Source organism: Erinaceus europaeus, chromosome X (assembly GCF_950295315.1).
Source record: "Erinaceus europaeus chromosome X, mEriEur2.1, whole genome shotgun sequence".
Classification (NCBI taxonomy): Eukaryota; Metazoa; Chordata; class Mammalia; order Eulipotyphla; family Erinaceidae; genus Erinaceus; species Erinaceus europaeus.
The window spans coordinates 91,097,504-91,114,945 of NC_080185.1; the positions used below are offsets into that span (position 1 = coordinate 91,097,504).

General features: G+C 45.3%; 1 protein-coding gene across 11 annotated transcripts in view; it reads right to left on the bottom strand.

The window, feature by feature from the left end:
- JADE3 (jade family PHD finger 3) overlaps positions 1-17,172 on the bottom strand; it is a 156,190-nt gene extending 139,018 nt beyond the window's left edge. For 2 of the 11 annotated variants that reach the window (XM_060182475.1, XM_060182468.1), the window contains exons 1-3: positions 16,630-16,766; positions 11,023-11,166; positions 9,800-9,848 (exon numbers count right to left, since the gene is read on the bottom strand). The gene's annotated coding sequence lies outside the window, so the exon portion shown is untranslated. Of the gene's footprint in view, positions 1-9,799; positions 9,849-11,022; positions 11,167-12,147; positions 12,302-16,629; positions 16,767-16,845; positions 16,998-17,078 lie in introns of those variants that run through there. The other 9 variants (XM_007529631.3, XM_060182472.1, XM_060182470.1 and 6 more) reach the window with 8 other exon arrangements.
- Between the last annotated feature and the right edge of the window lie 270 nt (positions 17,173-17,442).

Consider the following 17,442-nt stretch of genomic DNA (forward strand, 5'->3'; position numbering starts at 1 on the left):
AAAAAAAAAGAAAAAAAAAAGAAAGCACGTAAGTACTAGAGTACTATGCTTAAAAGAAAAAAAAAAATTATCAACTTAGAATTTCATCCCATGAAAATGTTATTCAAAAATCAAAGGAGGGGCCAGGTGGTGGTGGCGCACCTGGTTAAGCACACACACTATATATAGTGTGCGAGGACCTAGGTTCAAGCCCCTGGTCCCCACCTGCAGGAGGAAAGCTTCACAAGTGGTGAAGCATGGCTGTAGGTGTTTCTCCGTCTCTTGCCCTCTCTATCTTCCCCTCCCTTCTCAATTTCTTTCTGTATCTATTCAATAAAAAATAAAAATTTAAAAAATCAAAGGAAGAACAAAATTTTCTCAGACAAACTGAAACAAAAAAGATTACTGCCAGCAGATGTGGCATAGAAGAAACGTTAGGGAGTCGGGCTGTAGCTCAGCAGGTTAAGCGTACTTGGCGCAAAGCGCAAGGACTGGTGTAAGGATCCCAGTTCAAGCCCCCGGCTCCCCACCTGCAGGGGGTTCGTTTCACAAGCGGTGAAGCAGGTCTGCAGGTGTCTATCTTTCTCTCCCCCTCTCTGTCTTCCCCTCCTCTCTCCATTTCTCTCTGTCCTACCCAACAACAACAACATCAATAACAACAACAATAAAACAACAAGGGCAACAAAAAGGAATAAATAAATATTAAAAAAAGAAGAAGAAACGTTAAAGGAAAATTCTTCTGGCAGAAAGATTATGATTAAGGCAGGAACTTGGATTAGCATAAAGAGATGGAGAGTACTGGAAAGGAATAAATAAAGGTAGAATATTTTATTTTCGAAATATCTGAAAAGGCAATTTCCTAGATACCAGCCAGTCATGGGTCAACCTTACAAGTAGACCTTCTTAAGATTAATACAGGCCGGCTACGGTAACTCATTTTTAGCACAATACAAACATTTTAAAACCCTACAGCTAACACCAAAGTTTTTTTCCCTATTAGAACACTGCTCAACTCTGGCTTATAGCGGTACATGGGGATTGAACCTGGGGACCCCTGAGCCTCAGGCATGTGAGTCTTTTTGTATAAGCCAACTACATACTTAATGGAATGCTTTCCAAGTTTGGAATAAGGGTGTCCTCTCTCACCACTACAATTCTGACAAGAAAGAAAAATAAAGTACTTATACTATCTCCTTTAAGGACTTATTATAAAGGTAAGTAATCAAGATCATGTTAATGGAAATATGAAAGACAGATTAATACAACAGAATAGAATCCAGAAGTAGTCATAATACTGAAAAGAGATCCAAATGTAGTTCAATGGAGAAAGGATCATCTTTTCAACAAATAGTTCTTGAACTACTTACTGTATATCCATATTCAGGGAAATGAACCTTGATATTCATGATGATAAGAATACAAGATTATGCACAAGGACCCACATAAGGATCCTGGTTCAAGCCCTGGCTCCCCACCTGCAGGGGTGTCGCTTCACAAGCGCTGAAACAGGTCTGCAGGTGTCTATCTTTCTCTCCCTCTCTCTGTCTTCCCCCTCCCCTCTCCATTTCTCTCTGTCCTATCCAACAACAATGACAACAATAATAACTACAACAAGAAAACAACAAGGGCAACAAAAGGGAATAAATAAATAAAAATAAATATAAAAAAATATTTATAAAAAAAGAATACAAGATTATAGGGTCATTCTGGAAGTTAGTCAGTTTCTTATAAAAACTCAGCAATCCCATCTGGGGCCCTAATTAGGGAATCCTGGGTTACCCATATAGATGACAGGCCTAGACTTCTAACAGATTCCTCTCTCCACCATCACTAGTCATCTCACATCAAGAACATCATAAACCCTCTTGTGGGCCTCTACAGGACCTTGCTCTCAATGTAGAACAACAATGGTAGAAACTGCCCCACTCTCCAGAGGGAGGCTGGGTCAACATACTCTGCTACTAGAAGACTGGTCCTGAAATGAGTGCAGCCTAGAACTTCCCAGCTGTGACCATGAAATTTCAGCTCAGACTGACAGCGATACAGAGGTTGCAAAGCCTTCTGTGCTAAATATGAATAGACATGGGTCCGAGGTCAGATTGGGGTTTACAGCTAATGGTATTTATATACTTTTCCCATATTTGGGAGCTTCTCTCTGCCCTGATCCAGCTTTCTAGTCCTATCCTCAACTCTGACACCATCTTTCCAGATAATACTCCTAGCCCACCTGTACCTGCACGTTAGCTGTTGGGCTCAGTAAAAAAATCAGTAAAGCCATGGGAACCTTAGAATATACCTAAAATAAGACTTGCTAGCTTCTTCCAACATGAAGACCCCAAATTCCATCTGCTATACTCTTACCTTTAGGTTCCTGATTATTAAACAATTTGTTCGGCTTTATATCTTAGTGCTTTTCAGCCACCAAGTTTCAGATGTTACCATGATGCCAACCTGACTTCCCTGAGCAAACAATCTCACCAATGTGTCCTGGAGCCCCACCTCTCTAGACCCCTACTCCACTAGGAAAAGAAAGAAACAGTCTGGGGGTATGGATCAACCTGCCAATACCCATGTCCAGCAGAGAAGCAATTACAGAAGCCAGACCTTCCACCTTCTGCATCCCATAAAAATCATTGGTGGGGGGGTCTGGGTGGTAGCACAGCGGGGTAAGCGCACATGGCGTGAAGCGCAAGGACCAGCATAAGGATCCCGGTTCAAGCCCCCGGCTCCCCACCTGCAGGGAGTTCACTTCACAGGCTGTGAAGCAGGTCTGCAGGTGTCTATCTTTCTCTCCCACCTCTGTCTTCCCCTCCTCTCTCCATTTCTCTGTCCTATCCAACAACGACATGAATAACAAAAACAATAACTATAACAACAATAAAACAACAAGGGTAGCAAAAGGGGGGAAAAGCAAAATTAAAAAAAAAACATTAAAAGATCATTGATACACACTCCCAGATGGATAAAGAATAGGGAAACTTTGTGGTCTGGGAGCACTGGATAAGCATAGGACTCTCAAGCATGAGGTCTGAGTTCAACCCCCGGCAGCACATATACCAGAGTGATGTCTGGCTCTTTCTCTCTCCTATGTTATTCATAAATAAATAAATAAATAAATAAAATCTTAAAAAAAAAAGAACAGGGAAACTTCCAATGGAGGGGAGGGGATATGGAATTCTGGTGGGAGGAACTGTTATGGAATTGTACACCTCTTATCTCACAATCTTGTCAATCATTATTAAATCACTAATAAAAAACTTAGAAAAAAACTCAGCAATCCCACTAGTTACTTATCTAAGTAAACTGGTAAATTATATTTTCATACCTCAGTATTATTTATTAAAGCTTTGTTTCATTTTATTGTTGCTGGGGCTTCACCACTTCGAGCTCTTTTTTTTTTTTTTTCATTGATTTTGCTTTCTCAGCCACGGAGTTGCAGATGCTACCATGACGCCAATCTGAGCTCATTTTTTTCCCCAGATAAACAAAGACAGAGGGAGAAAAGGAAAAGCACCAAGCATCAAAGTTCCCTTCACTGTGTTGAGGTCTGAGCTCAAACCTAGGTCATGCACACAAAACAAATGCACCACCCAGGTGAACTAGCCTGCTGGCCCTCAAGGCTGATTTTTAGTCATCAAGCAGTGGAAAGAGTCAAGCTGTCCTTTAGTAGATAAATGAATATAGCAGAGCTACACAGTGGAATACTCTTCTGATTTAAAAAAAAAATCCAGAAAGGGTCAGAAGCTAGTTTAACCAGCAGAGTGAGTACACACCTTCCTGAGCGTGAGCCATCAGTTTAAGCAATAGCACCACATGGGAACACCATGGACGGTGTAACAGTACTGTGCTATCCTGAGTGTGAGCCCCCAGTTTAAGCACTGTGCTTATTAAATAGTGCTGTGCTGTCTCTCCCTCTCTTTTTCTCTCAAAATCTAAAAGAATCAAAAAGCGAACCCGACAGCCACTCAAATATAGCACATGTAGGAGGCCCTGGATTCAGTACTCCACTCATGTATTTTTTAAAGAGGTACAAGTTTTTTTTTTAATTTCTTTATTGGGGGATTAATGTTCTTACAGTCGACAGTATATACAAGTTTGTATGTGCATAACATACAACCCCCACCAGGTCCTCTGCCATCATGGAGGAACAAATTATTTATTCACATAGTATGGATAGATCTATTTATTTTTAAAGATGTATTTATTTTATTAAGAGAGAAAGAAAAGAAAAAGAACCAGAATACTGTTCATCTCTGGCATAAGGTGGTGCTGGATATGGAACCTTTAATCTTTATGGCCACAGTCATACAAGCTGGTGCTCTAACAGGCTTAAGCTATCTCCCCAGTTAATATGGGTAAGCCAAACAAAAGAATCCATGCCTAAAAAGATCATGTCTTATATGACTCCACTCAAATACCACACTGAAAAAGGCAGGACTATCATTAAAAAAAAAAACTACACTATTCAAGGTTGGAGATATAGCGTAATGGTTCTGCAAACAGACTTTCATGCCTGAGGTTCTAAAGTTCCAGGTTCAATCCCCTGGACCACTTGCAAGCCATAGCAGAGCTGTGCCCTGGGGGAAAAATAAATTACACTCTTCTGAGGATTCTTTCCTCCTCTTTTGCAGCACACTAGGACCCCATATATGTGTGATTTCACCACTCCAGATCAACTTCTTTTTCCATTCAGATAAGGAGAGGAGACACTACTTTACTTGAGCTGACCCTACTGCCACGGTAGCTGTCCCTATGAGGTGCCAAGGCTCAAATCTGGGGCAAATGCAAGGCAAGGCAGCAACCCTACCCAGAGAGCTATTTCTGCAGTCCCCTGAGACATTTCTAAGAAAAAAAAAAAAAGAAATCCCTGACTGAATATTCTTTTAACAAGGATATAGGTTTTGTTAGTTTTGACCAGGTCAACTTGGAGGAGGGCCCATGAAGTCTGCATCGCCATATGCCATCACTTTTGAAAGAAATATATTTACTTTTAAAACAGTAGATAACAAAATAGGCAAGCCTGGCCCCAACCACTAGGGAGGAAACTTCTGTGCTGTGATCTCTTTCCTTCTCTCTGCCTCTCTGTCTCTATCTGAAATCAGTCCAAATTGGTGAGACTCCAGAAATGACATGGGGAAAGAAAAAAAGGTAGTATGTTCATATGGCTTCAGATCCAAGAGATAGCTCTGATAGGGTTTATACAGTGAAAAGCATCACAGGGGTAAGATAGCTCACCTAGTAGGGTGTGCGCCTTGCTATGTGCACAGCCTACTTTCAAGCTCTGGCAACAGGGAAAACGTCTGGTGTTGTGACGTCGCTCCCTCTCTCCAGATATATAGTTTTATTTTTATATTTACATAACTGAAAAAGTAACCCAAGTGGTAAAATCACACACACACACACACACACACACACACACACATACACACACTGCCTCAGAACCAAAGAGCTCTCTCACCCTCTACCCCTAGTCATAAATTTCCCAAAGCCTTCAGTCAATTGAATTTTCTTTCAGAACTGCTTTATGTCTTAGAAGCAAGTGTACAATTTACCGCTCCACTACTTTGTACAAATGGAGGCATATAATACACATTGTGATGCTTCCTGCTTTTGTATATGTTAGAAATCATCCAACATTGGTATAATATTTTAACAGCACTGCACAACCAAGTTTTTACTGGTACTTAGGATATTACCGACTTTTTACTACTGTAAGTAATATCCAAGTAATTCGCAAATATTTGTTGAATAAATTCCTGGAAATGTTTGCTGGGTCAAATGAAAGATGTATTTATAATATTGATGGCAATTTCTAAGTCACAGGGTTTTCTCATTTTAAGTACTTCATACTAAGAGTAAAGAAAAACTAAGGTTCTATCACGAGCTCAATTTCTAGAGGAGCGTATTTTTTAAAATTTATTTATTTGTTTTCCCTTTTGTTGCCCTTGTTGTCTTTTTATTGTTGTTGTAGTTGTTGCTGTTATTGATGTCATCGTCGCTAGATAGGACAGAGAGAACTGGAGAGAGGAGGGGAAGACAGAGAGGGGGAGAGAAAGACAGACACCTGCAGACCTGCTTCACCGCCTGTGAAGTGACCCCCCTGCAGGTGGGGAGCCGGGGGCTCGAACCAGGATCCTTAAGCCGGTCCTTGCGCTTTGCGCCACGTGTGCTTAACCCACAGTGCTACCGCCCGACTACTGGAATGTATATTTCTAAGATGTACAAATTAAGTCTTCTATTCAGTTTCCCACATTTACAAGTACCAGCTGAATTTTTGTGCAATATAATTTAGGCCATGAGTTGCTTGAAAAGCTGATTTTTGTTAATGTAAAAGGGAAAACTTTGAAATCTTCACAAAAGTCAAAAGTTGATGCTCCACCATTGCTGGCCACTGGCCACTCACTTCCCAACAAAATGCTGAATTCTCCAGTGTAACTACAGGGTGATTTATCTACAGAAAATCTTTTGTCCCTGTTACAATGCTCAAAAGAGGATTTCTTCCATTGGGTGAAGACTATCAGGCATGCAAAGGTTCTAAGAAAAAGCTGCAAAGATTCTCCTCATCTTTTTTTTTTTATATCTATTCATTTTCCCTTTTGTTGTCCTTGGTTGTTTTTTGTTTGTTTGTTTGTTTCCTTACTATTGTAGTTATTGTTATTGATGTCATTGTTGTTGGATAGGACAGAGTGGAATAGACAGAGGAGGGGAAGACAGAGACGGGGAGAGAAAGACAGACACCTGCAGACCTGCTTCACTGCCTGTGAAGTGACTCCCCTGCAGGTGGGGAGCTGGGGGCTCGAACAGGGTTCCTTAACGTCAGTCCTTGCGCTTTGCACCATGTGCACTTAACCTGCTGCGCTACCGCCCGACTCCCGATTCTTCTCTTCTTTAAGGTAATGATGGATTCCCAACCTACTGTCTTTTCGCTTGATTGTAAATAATATCTAGTCCAATGTAGTTTTCTACTTTTTTTGGTAGTAACGCTTGAACAAGAGGTTAGGAAACTCAGAGCCTCCTTAAATGACAGCTACAGAAGATCAGTGAACAGCAATCAAGCCACTCACTCACAAGAATATCTACACTCACAGCCACAGTCAACCTCTGACATCCTCCTACAGAAACTCCACACTAAGTAGAAGAGAAAGTAGTGCAGTTATATTACGTAGTCTCAAGAATATAATGTACTGTATCTATTTAGATATGGGTGCTAAATCTTGTTAATCAAAGGGAAAAAGAGGCTGCAATCAATGCTAATTATGACCCCAGAGGGTGTGTTTTTTTTATTTTATTAGTGACTCAACAAGGGTGTAATACCACACCATTCCCACCACCAGAGTTCTGTATCTTCATTCCCTCTCCCAAGGTTGCAGATATGAGTTAACTATTATTTCTATGTGTCTATATTTGTCCATTTTTTATTGTCCTGACTTTTCTTCCTTTCTGTGTAACATCTACACCTATTACTATGTCTGAATGTCCTTTCTTTTTTTGTCTTCTCTCTCTCAGTCCTGATGGAGTTGGAGTTCAGAGCCCTCTGGTCATCTTCCCCCTATCACCTCTCCCCCTGCTGGGAATATGGACCAAAATTCTTTTTGGGGTGCAGAAGGTGGGAGTTCTGGCTTCTGTAATTAATTCTCTGCTGGACATGGACATGATCCATACCCCCAGCCTGTTTCTTTCTATCTTTCCCTAGTGGGGTAGGGCTCTGGAGAGGTGAGGTTGTCTGTCCAGGGAAGTCAGAGTAGAAACATGATAGCATCTGCAACTTGGTGGCTTAAAGGCATTAAGACAGAATGCAGGACAAAACCCCACAGGTTTATGTATCCTACAGACATACTTTTGTAAGGTGTCCTCCCACAAAGGCCTTGGGTTTGGCTATGAAAGCACTTCCATCATTATTAAATGGGGTACAAGATGCTGGAGAAGTAGTTTGCTCTTGGTTGCTATTCTTGGAGATCACAATAGATTCAAACTAGTCAGCTATGAGAGACCACTTGGAGCAGAGATGAGCCACTCCAGTTTAAGACCTCCTAGACTACCCAGCCTACAAACCACCAGAGGTGTGAAGGTCATCTGAGTCATCTAGATGCTATCTAATTACCCTCTGCACCAAAAAAAGATGAACTGACACAGGCTACTTCAAAGATATGCCTGTGGTTTAATAAATATGGAAAGGGGAAGAGAAAAACAGTTTTCTTCCTGTTGAGTTCACGAGGTACATAAGTATCAAACAAGAAAAAAAAACCTGTAGTACCTGGATGAGAATAAAGAAATATATATAAGTACTGAAAAAAAAAAGTCTTAAGTCTTCCCAGATTCTCACAAATGTGCTGTCTGCCATCACAGATGGCACACACCAAAAAAAAAAAATACACAAAAATTTCCATTTAGTCACTGAAACCTCGTTATCATGATATATTTAAACCAATGTCTCTTCCTGACTTCCATTTCTAACACTGAGCAACTACTCAGGTTTCCAGGAATTACTTTTTCTTCTAATTCTACCTTTTATTCCCATTTGACAAGCTTTGGTAAAAGCTAAAAGAGATTCCTTAGCACAGCCTAAAAAGCATCAGCTATAGGAGCTTAATTAAACTGCTTTCTATTGACAGAAACATTCTACAAGGCCAGCCCCTTCCAGCATCACAGCAACTATTTTTAGCTATGTGAATGGTGGACAGTAAAGACTGTTTAAGAGCTACACATTAGGATTAGACACGTTTGCCTCTGTTGACTCCTAAAGTGGGACGGTGAATATGAATTTTTAGAAACATATTTGAAACCAAGCTTTCCTGGATGCCACATAGTAAAGGAGCAATTTTATTTTGAGTAGGGAGAACAACACAGCAGTTAGTCATACTTTTGTCTAAATCTTGCTTAGAAATGAGATTTTTAAAAGTCAGCTTTACTGATAGTGCATATACAATAAACTGCAACCATTTAGAGTTCAACACAATGAATTTTTTGGCAGTTGTATACATCTGTGAATGTACCACCAGTGCAATAAAAACAGATTTTTTTCACTATGCCCCAGTGATTCTTTGTGCCATTCCAGCCCTCTGGCCTCCCACCCCCCACTAATCTCATTTTTGTCATATCACAATTTGTTAGTTCGCAAGGAAATGTCTTTCTTAAGCCACTATTATCTAGACCTCACTACATGATTTTCTGGATTAAATACACACACACACACACACCACACAAACACACATCATGTGGTTAAAGAAAAGGTAAAAAAAAAAACACCTTCTAGCAATCTCCCAAAGCCCTTGGAATAAAACACAAGCTCCTTAACGAGGTCCCACAAGGCCCTGTCAATCTTCCCCTACCTACCTCATTTCTTTCCCCAGGTCCTAGCCAAGTCAAACCTCTGTGGATCTTTTCCACATCTCTTTCCTATCTCAGTGCCTTCACAACCCTTTGCTTAGTGAAATCCCTCTTTTACCTTGCTTATTAATGCTCATCTTTCAGGCTCCATAACACCTTGGTGCTCTCCCTTACAAAAGAATTCTATTCTTACTTGCCTGTGAGCTTGGACCAGCTACCTTTGCTTTACCTCTCTTCAAAAGATAAAATGCAGTGAGCACTTAGCATAGAGCCTGGGCACAGAGCAAATCACTGCAGCTCCTGTTATCCCATACAGTAAAGCTCATCATAGTTCCTGTACAATTAGCAATTTGATGTTTATCTACAGGAAAAAAAATGGAAACACCTCCTTGGATACCACTATCACCGTGCATGCTATTTCGCTACATATTGTATATCTGGAGAAGATGAAATGAATGTTTACAGAGAAATTATTACCTAAATTAATTATTACCTTTGGGATGTGGTTTGGCAGGTGAAGATACAGGAGCACAGCGAAATAACTAGAGAAAATCAAGCAACAGATTAGAATACAAGTTGGCCTGACGCCACAGCCAGTGCTAGCTAGGTGCACGGTACCAAAAGCTTCTCTAACTCATGAACTTTGGCATCTAATGGTTCAAGAGAGAAAAATGGATCTGCATATTCATATATACTCCAAACAACTACCACCAGATATCTATCCACTCTTCAGACCCTTAGTAAATCTGATGTTCTCATCACCCCGGTAAACGTCTTGAGCAGAACATTCTTCTTCCTGCCTGTCATGGTACATTTCCTTACTTCCTTTCCACTGGGTGTTGAGCTCTAAGGGAATGATTATCTTTCACTTCCTATACCTCCCTGAAAATAGGAGGCACTCAATACAACATTTGCTTAATGAATTGAATGAAAATGAACGGAAGAGAATGAGTACGTAGATTATGGTCTCAAAGTTGGGGAATGGTGGAATGGATTTTCAAAAGTATTAAAAGCTTGGCAAAGTTAGGATCAAGTGAACAAATGAGAAAAAGGGGAATTTCTTAGTCACATTTATAACTGAGAATGATTTCTATATCTACTACCAGATATAATTCCATGGGATTACAAATGTGTGCTTCAGAATTGTGGCTGGACTTCATTCTACCTCTGGTGGCTCGCTTCAACACCACCAATGTTCTGCTATGACCTGTGGCAGTACTTGGCCGCCCTTCAGCATGAGATGCCCTTGACAAATGCCAATCTCTCAATAGCTCAGAAAAAGAAACAGAGCAAATGATAAAGCCAATCAGAGTACACTGTTCATAAATGGTTACCTTGGGTAAAGGAAACACAAGCTCTTTGTATTAGTCTTGCATTTTTTAATCAAAATATAAAAATAAGAAGTCTTAAAATCTAAATAATTCTTTCTACCATGACATTCCAATATACAAAATCTGGGATATTGGTCATGCTGGTACCATGTTTTCGTTTTGTTTTGTTTTGTTTTGTCAATCATTCCAAAAGCCACAGTCCAGACTCAGGTTTCCTTGCCTATGGCAAATAGAGAGCGATAAGGAGCTCCTTTGATAGTCAGGGCTGAGACATGACTTCTGGGCTGTGGCAGAAATAACTAACTACTTGAAGAATATTAAGGAACAAATAGGTAACTCCTACTGGTCAAGTCCCAGTACCACTTCCCCACACCAGGACCCTTACTTTCTTCAGCTGGCTGCCCTCTTGAGTTCTGAACTATGGGGTCAGGCGAATTCTCCCCAAGACTCTTCTATCTTGTTGTTCCCCCAAAAGAAGCACAGGCAGTTCCGATGGTAAGGGCTCTGCTGCTACTATTTATGTGGAGACCTATAGGGAGGAGGCAAAAATAACAATGGGAGGGTCACAAAGATTCCAGAAAACAGAAAACTCAAAATGCAGTAGTTACTTGCTAGAGACATCTTTGGTCTGCTCATCCTTCTACCCACTCATCCTAGACCCTCCGCTCTCCAGAAAACTTTCCCAGCCACTGTGACTGGAACAACAGGTAAAAACTTGTAAATCATGCAAGCGTCTGCATACTAGCCATTTAAGAGAGTACCAGATAGGTGGCACATTACATCCACCCCTCACCCTTAAGGTGAGGTAGTAAAAGTCAGAGTAACTTATCCCAGTGAGAGGTTTTCTTCATGTAAGCTGGCATATGACCGCTTCCTTCCTCAGCTCCTGTTTTGTATAAACTTCCCAAGGAAGTACGTATATTATGTACATTATGTCCTATGATGATGTTAAACTTTATTTTGTGACTCTGTGTGATCTTTTTTTGTGTGATCTCTGTATCCCCAACCAAGGCTTTTTAAAAGTCCTCATGCCGGGAGTCTGGCGGTAGCGCAGAGGGTTAAGCGCAGGTGGCACAAAGTGCAACGACTGGCGTAAGGATCCTGGTCGAGACCCCAGCTCCCCACCTGCAGGGGAGTCGCTTCACAAGCGGTGAAGCAGGTCTGCAGGTGTCTGTCTTTCTCTCCCCCTCTCTGTCTTCCCCTCCTCTCTCCATTTCTCTCAGTCCTGTCTAACAACAACAACAACAAGACAACAAGGGCAAAAAAGGGATAAATAAGCAAAAATAAATATTTTTTTTAAAGTCCCCATGCAATGCCATGTCTTCAAAAGTCCGCTGACTTGTGCCTCCCTGACATCCTACAAAATACTTGCCTAGTTCCGGTCAGGTCTCAAAGTATTATAGTTAGCTTAAGTTTGGAGAAGATGGGTTGGTGGAACACAGAAGAAAACCATTATGGGAAGACCAAACCCAACCTACAAGCCCTCGACATCCTTTGTTCTTTAGTTTACCTTTCACCAGCCCAAACAACTCAACTGTGATAAGGGCCTTACACCCTCTTCTGTCCCGCTCCTGCAAACAATTTCCTATAGACCAGAAGGATGGTCACAGGCACCACATAGGCTGCTTTCAAATCCCTTCTGGCTCTGAGATGATCACAAACATTTCAAGAATGAGTGGGAATCTCTTCTCTGCCTGTTACCAAGTTCCACATGATCCCACAGGCAACACCGCGACACTGAATATGAGTTCTAGAACTGGGATTGTACTCCTGAAAATTCTAGAACTGGATGAAGGCAAGCAACTATTCAAAGATAAAAACTGTGGACTGTGGTATTTTCCAGCAAACCAAAGTGAAGAATACAGTCGAAGAAAATGTGACAATAGTGGTAGCTAACATTAACTGAGAGCCACTTCTCAAGGATCTCCCGTAGACCTCTCACCCCTTAAGACAAGCAAGTCCCATGAGTCGGCGGTAGCGCAGCGGGTTAAGTGCAGGCGCAAAGCTCAAAGACCCGCGTAAGGATCCCGGTTAAAGCCCCCGGCTCCCCACCTGCAGGGGAGTCCCTTCAAGGCGGTGAAACAGGTCTGCAGGTGTCTGTCTTTCTCTCCCCCTCTCTGTCTTCCCCTCCTCTCTCCATTTCTCTCTGTCCTATCTAACAGTGATGACATCAGAACAACAGCAATAACAACAACAACAATAAAAAAAAAAAGGGCGGGGGCCGGGCGGTGGCGCAGAGGGTTAAGCTCAAGTGGCGCAAAGCGCAGGGACCAGCGTAAGGATCCCGGCTCGAGCCCCCGGCTCCCCACCTGCAGGGGAGTCGCTTCACAGGCGGTGGAGCAGGTCTGCAGGTGTCTATCTTTCTCTCCCCCTCTCTGTCTTCCCCTCCTCTCTCCATTTCTCTCTGTCCTATCCAACAACGAATTGCGTCAACAAGGGCAATAATAATAGCCACAGCGAAGCTACAACAAGGGCAACAAAAGGGGGAAAAAATGGCCTCCAGGAGCGGTGGATTCATGGTGCAGGCACCGAGCCCAGCAATAACCCTGGAGGAGGAAAAAAAGAAAAAAAAAAAAACAAAAAAACAAGGGCAACAAAAGGAAAAAAAATAAGTAAAATTACAAAAAAAAAAAAAAGACAAGAAAATCCTAATATTAATTTTAAATAAGAGAAGAAATGATAGGTTATGGAGTTAGAATACTCCTGGGGGAGTTCGGTCAGTAGTGCAGCAGGCTAAGCGCACATGGTGCGCAGCCCAAGGACCGGCATAAGGATCCCAGTTCAAGCCCCTGGCTCCTCACCTGTAAGGGGGGGGTCGCTTCACAGGCGGTGAAGCAGGTCTGCAGGTGTCTATCTTTTTTCCCCGTCTTCCCGTCCTCTCTCCATTTCTCTCTGTCTTATCCAACAACGACATCAATAACAACAATAGTAATAACCACAACAATTTAAAAAACGGGGGGGGCAACAAAAGGGGGGAAAACAGCCTCCAGGAGCAGTGGATTTGTGGCCCAAGCCCCAGCAACAACCCTGGAAGCAAAAAACAAAACTCCTAGGCTCCACAACATCTTAAAAAAAAAAGGGGGGGAGTCAGGCGGTAGCACAGCGGGTTAAGCGCACGTGGCACAAAGCACAAGGACCCTGTTCGAGCCCCCAGCTCCCCACCTGCAGGGGCGTCGCTTTATAGGCGGTGAAGCAGGTCTGCAGGTGTCTATCTTTCTCTCCTCCCTCTCTGTCCTCCCGTCCTCTCTCCATTTCTCTCTGTCCTATCTAACAGTGATGACATCAGAACAACAGCAATAATAACAACAACAATAAAAAAAAGACAAGGGCAACAAAAGGAAAAATAAATAAGTAAAATTACAAAAAGAAAAAAAGACAAGAAAATCCTAATATTAATTTTAAATAAGAGAAGAAATGATAGGTTATGGAGTTAGAATACTCCTGGGGGAGTTCGGTCAGTAGTGCAGCAGGCTAAGCGCACGCAGCCCAAGGACCGGCATAAGGATCCCAGTTCAAGCCCCTGGCTCCTCACCTGTAAGGGGGGGGTCGCTTCACAGGCGGTGAAGCAGGTCTGCAGGTGTCTATCTTTTTTTCCCCGTCTTCCCGTCCTCTCTCCATTTCTCTCTGTCTTATCCAACAACGACATCAATAACAACAATAGTAATAACCACAACAATTTAAAAAACGGGGGGGGGGCAACAAAAGGGGGAAAAACAGCCTCCAGGAGCAGTGGATTTGTGGCCCAAGCCCCAGCAACAACCCTGGAAGCAAAAAACAAAACTCCTAGGCTCCACAACATCTTAAAAAAAAAGGGGGGGGGAGTCAGGCGGTAGCACAGCGGGTTAAGCACACGTGGCACAAAGCGCAAGGACCCGCATAAGGATCCCGGTTGGAGCCCCCGGCTCCCCACCTGCAGAGGCGTCGCTTTATAGGCGGTGAAGCAGGTCTGCAGGTGTCTATCTTTCTCTCCTCCCTCTCTGTCCTCCCGTCCTCTCTCCATTTCTCTCTGTCCTAACAACGAAGACGTCAATAACAATAATAACTACAACAATAAAAAAACAGGACAACAAAAAAGGGAAAATAAATTTTTAAAAAGGAAAACATATTTTCATATATCCGCAGAGTCACATGCTTTTATAAAAGCAGAAGAATGACAGTATGGAAAGGGTACAGTGGCCAGGACCACATTCCCATTGTGTACAGATGCTATGAAAAGTATTAAGTTAAATAAAAAGCACAACTCAGTTGTTCAGGCCAACTCCTCTCTCAACCCCCTCCCTAACACTCCCAGGCTGGCAAGAAGTGACCGCAGAGAAGGTATTTAAGAGGAGAACGACTCTGGGAAAGTGACTTCTGGGTTGCTTAAAGGAAGCCCAAATGTTGTGCAACCCGTTTTCACCTTAATTATTTTCCCGTCTTTTCCAAGTTCTGAGAGAAGCAAACAGTTATCTTTATTGGAATGAAGGGGGGGGGAAGTTCACGGATCCCTCCCAGGCACTGGGATTACCATCAGCACGGTTTTGATTTCTGATACCATCAGAAGGCATTAGGAGGAAGGCAGTGGGGGAATCTCATCTCCTGCTCCACAGATACAAGGGCTCTCATATCAAAAATGAAAACACACACAAAAAAAGAAAGAAAGAAAAAGAAGAAATCTCCTGCACATTTGAAGCCATGGATTTCCTTGCAACTCAGGAAAATAATAATAAAGTTGGAGAAGTGGCCAAACGAGTTTCCTGCAAAACGCCTAAGAGTTACCTATGTCCCAAGGCTACAACAATGCTCCCAACTTCGAAACATGCCTTCGCATACCACCACCATGACGGCCATTCACTCAAACTCCCATTCCCTCCTCGTGAAGAAGAAGAACCAACACAGGTTGCCCTGGACCATTTCAAAAAGCCAGACTTCGAGGAAGGGGGGGGAGGGGGGAAAGGGGGGGAGCACACGACGACACACGAACGAGCCCGAGAGGGCAGCTTTGCTCCTTAAGTCTCATTTTTGGTCTTCCCCATGGCGGCGGCGGGGGGGGGGGGGGATCAAACCAACTCGATCACTGGAGCAAAGTTAACTTTGCTCCCTCTGCCCGGCGGTGGGAAATTTCCTCAGTCTGGCAAAATAAATAAATTAATTAATTAATTAATTAATTTTAAAAAACCTTCCCGCTCTCCCACCTTCCCAGGGATAGTCTGGTGCTCTTGGAGGTTGAGGGGTTGTTCGGCATCGGCGGCCTCACAAGGGCCGAACAATAACGGGGAGGGGGGAGGGAAAGTTCGGCAGCCCGCGGTCCTGCTCCAGAATGGGGCTGGTGGGGGGCGGGGAGCAGCGCGGGGAACACCCCGGCTCATCCCAGGGAATCGCTGTCGCCCGCACTACCCGGCCCTGGGCTCCTGGCGCTCGGTTCTTCCCGCGCCCCCCACCCCGCCCCACCCCCCCAAACATCGAAACAGCCAGGGCGCGCCCTCGCCCCCCGGGGCATCCGGCCCCCCGGCGGCTCTCGGAGCAGGTTCTCCCGCCGCGAGTGTAACCCCGCGAACCCCCTACCCACAAGCTGAGAGCCGGCAGGGAGGGGGCGCCGGCGGGGGGCACCGGAGGCCACGGACGCCAGTTAATGGCGCTCAGTTGCAGCCAGAGCCGAGCCCGCGGCTGCAGCTGAGCTCCGGCGTCTGCCCCCGCCCCCCGCGCCGGCCAGAGGGCACTTTACCTCAGCCCACACACGCTCTCGGCCCCGGGGCTCCGGAGACGCCGAGGCCCCCGCGCGGTGGAGCCAGAGCGACCCCAAGCGCGGCGCGGCTGGGCCGGGACACCGCGCACCGCTTCGCCCGCTGCGACCCCCCACCAGCCGCTCCACACACACACACACACACACACACACACACACACACACACACACACACACACACACGCCCCCAAGGCCGCCGCTCCCGCCGCCCAGCCGGCGCGACACCCTCCACGAGCCCGCTCGCGCCGCGTCCGTCTCACTGGCGCCTACCTTCGCGCAGCCAGGTCGCCGCTCCTTCCCGGCTCCCCACACGGGCCCCCAGCAGGCAATGTGCCGGGCGAGTCCGGGAGGAGTGGTAACCGCCCCCCTCACGCCTCGCTTTCTTCTCTCCGCTCCCTCGCACCTGCCCCCGAATCTCCTCCCAACCCCCGCCCCCACCCACCCCCCCGCCCCGGCCGCCCGATCCGCCGGGGCCGCCCCCTGCACCTCAGCTCCGGCTCTCGGCCCTCGCCCCGCCGGCCCGTCAGGCCTCAGCGCTGGGCAGGCGGTTGGGCGGCGGCGGCAGCGGCAGTGGCAGCGGCTGAAACAGCGCGGAGCACTATTGTATTCCTGACACTGTGCGCTCCCACGCTCCGCCTCTTCCCCTTCCTTCTTTCCACCCCCCTCCTGCCGCTCGCTCCCCCCAACCCGCCCGCAACCGCCAGCCGCGCTCGCCCTACCCGGCTGGCTCCCCGCCGTCCGCCAGCCGCGCGCTCTTCTGGCGGGCTGGGCGCTGTCGCCACCGCCGCGCGCCTCGAGGCTCCGCCCACCTTCGTGCTCCCGCACCCGCGCTGCGCTGGGCTCCAGGTGGGTTGCGCTGGGCTCCTGTTGGGCGCGCTGCTAGCAGTCGGGAGGAGCCTCCACCCCTCCGCCCCCTCCGTCCCCTCCGCTCCTCCTAGTGCCAGAAAAGAGCGAGGGCCGGGGACCCGCCTTGGCGGCGTGGAAATGCAAACTTAGCTTTTCCTGCCCCCCCCCCCCCGCACCCTGCAAACTCTCAAGTTCTCTAAGTGGGACCCTCATGCATAAAACTCCTTGCTGGCCACT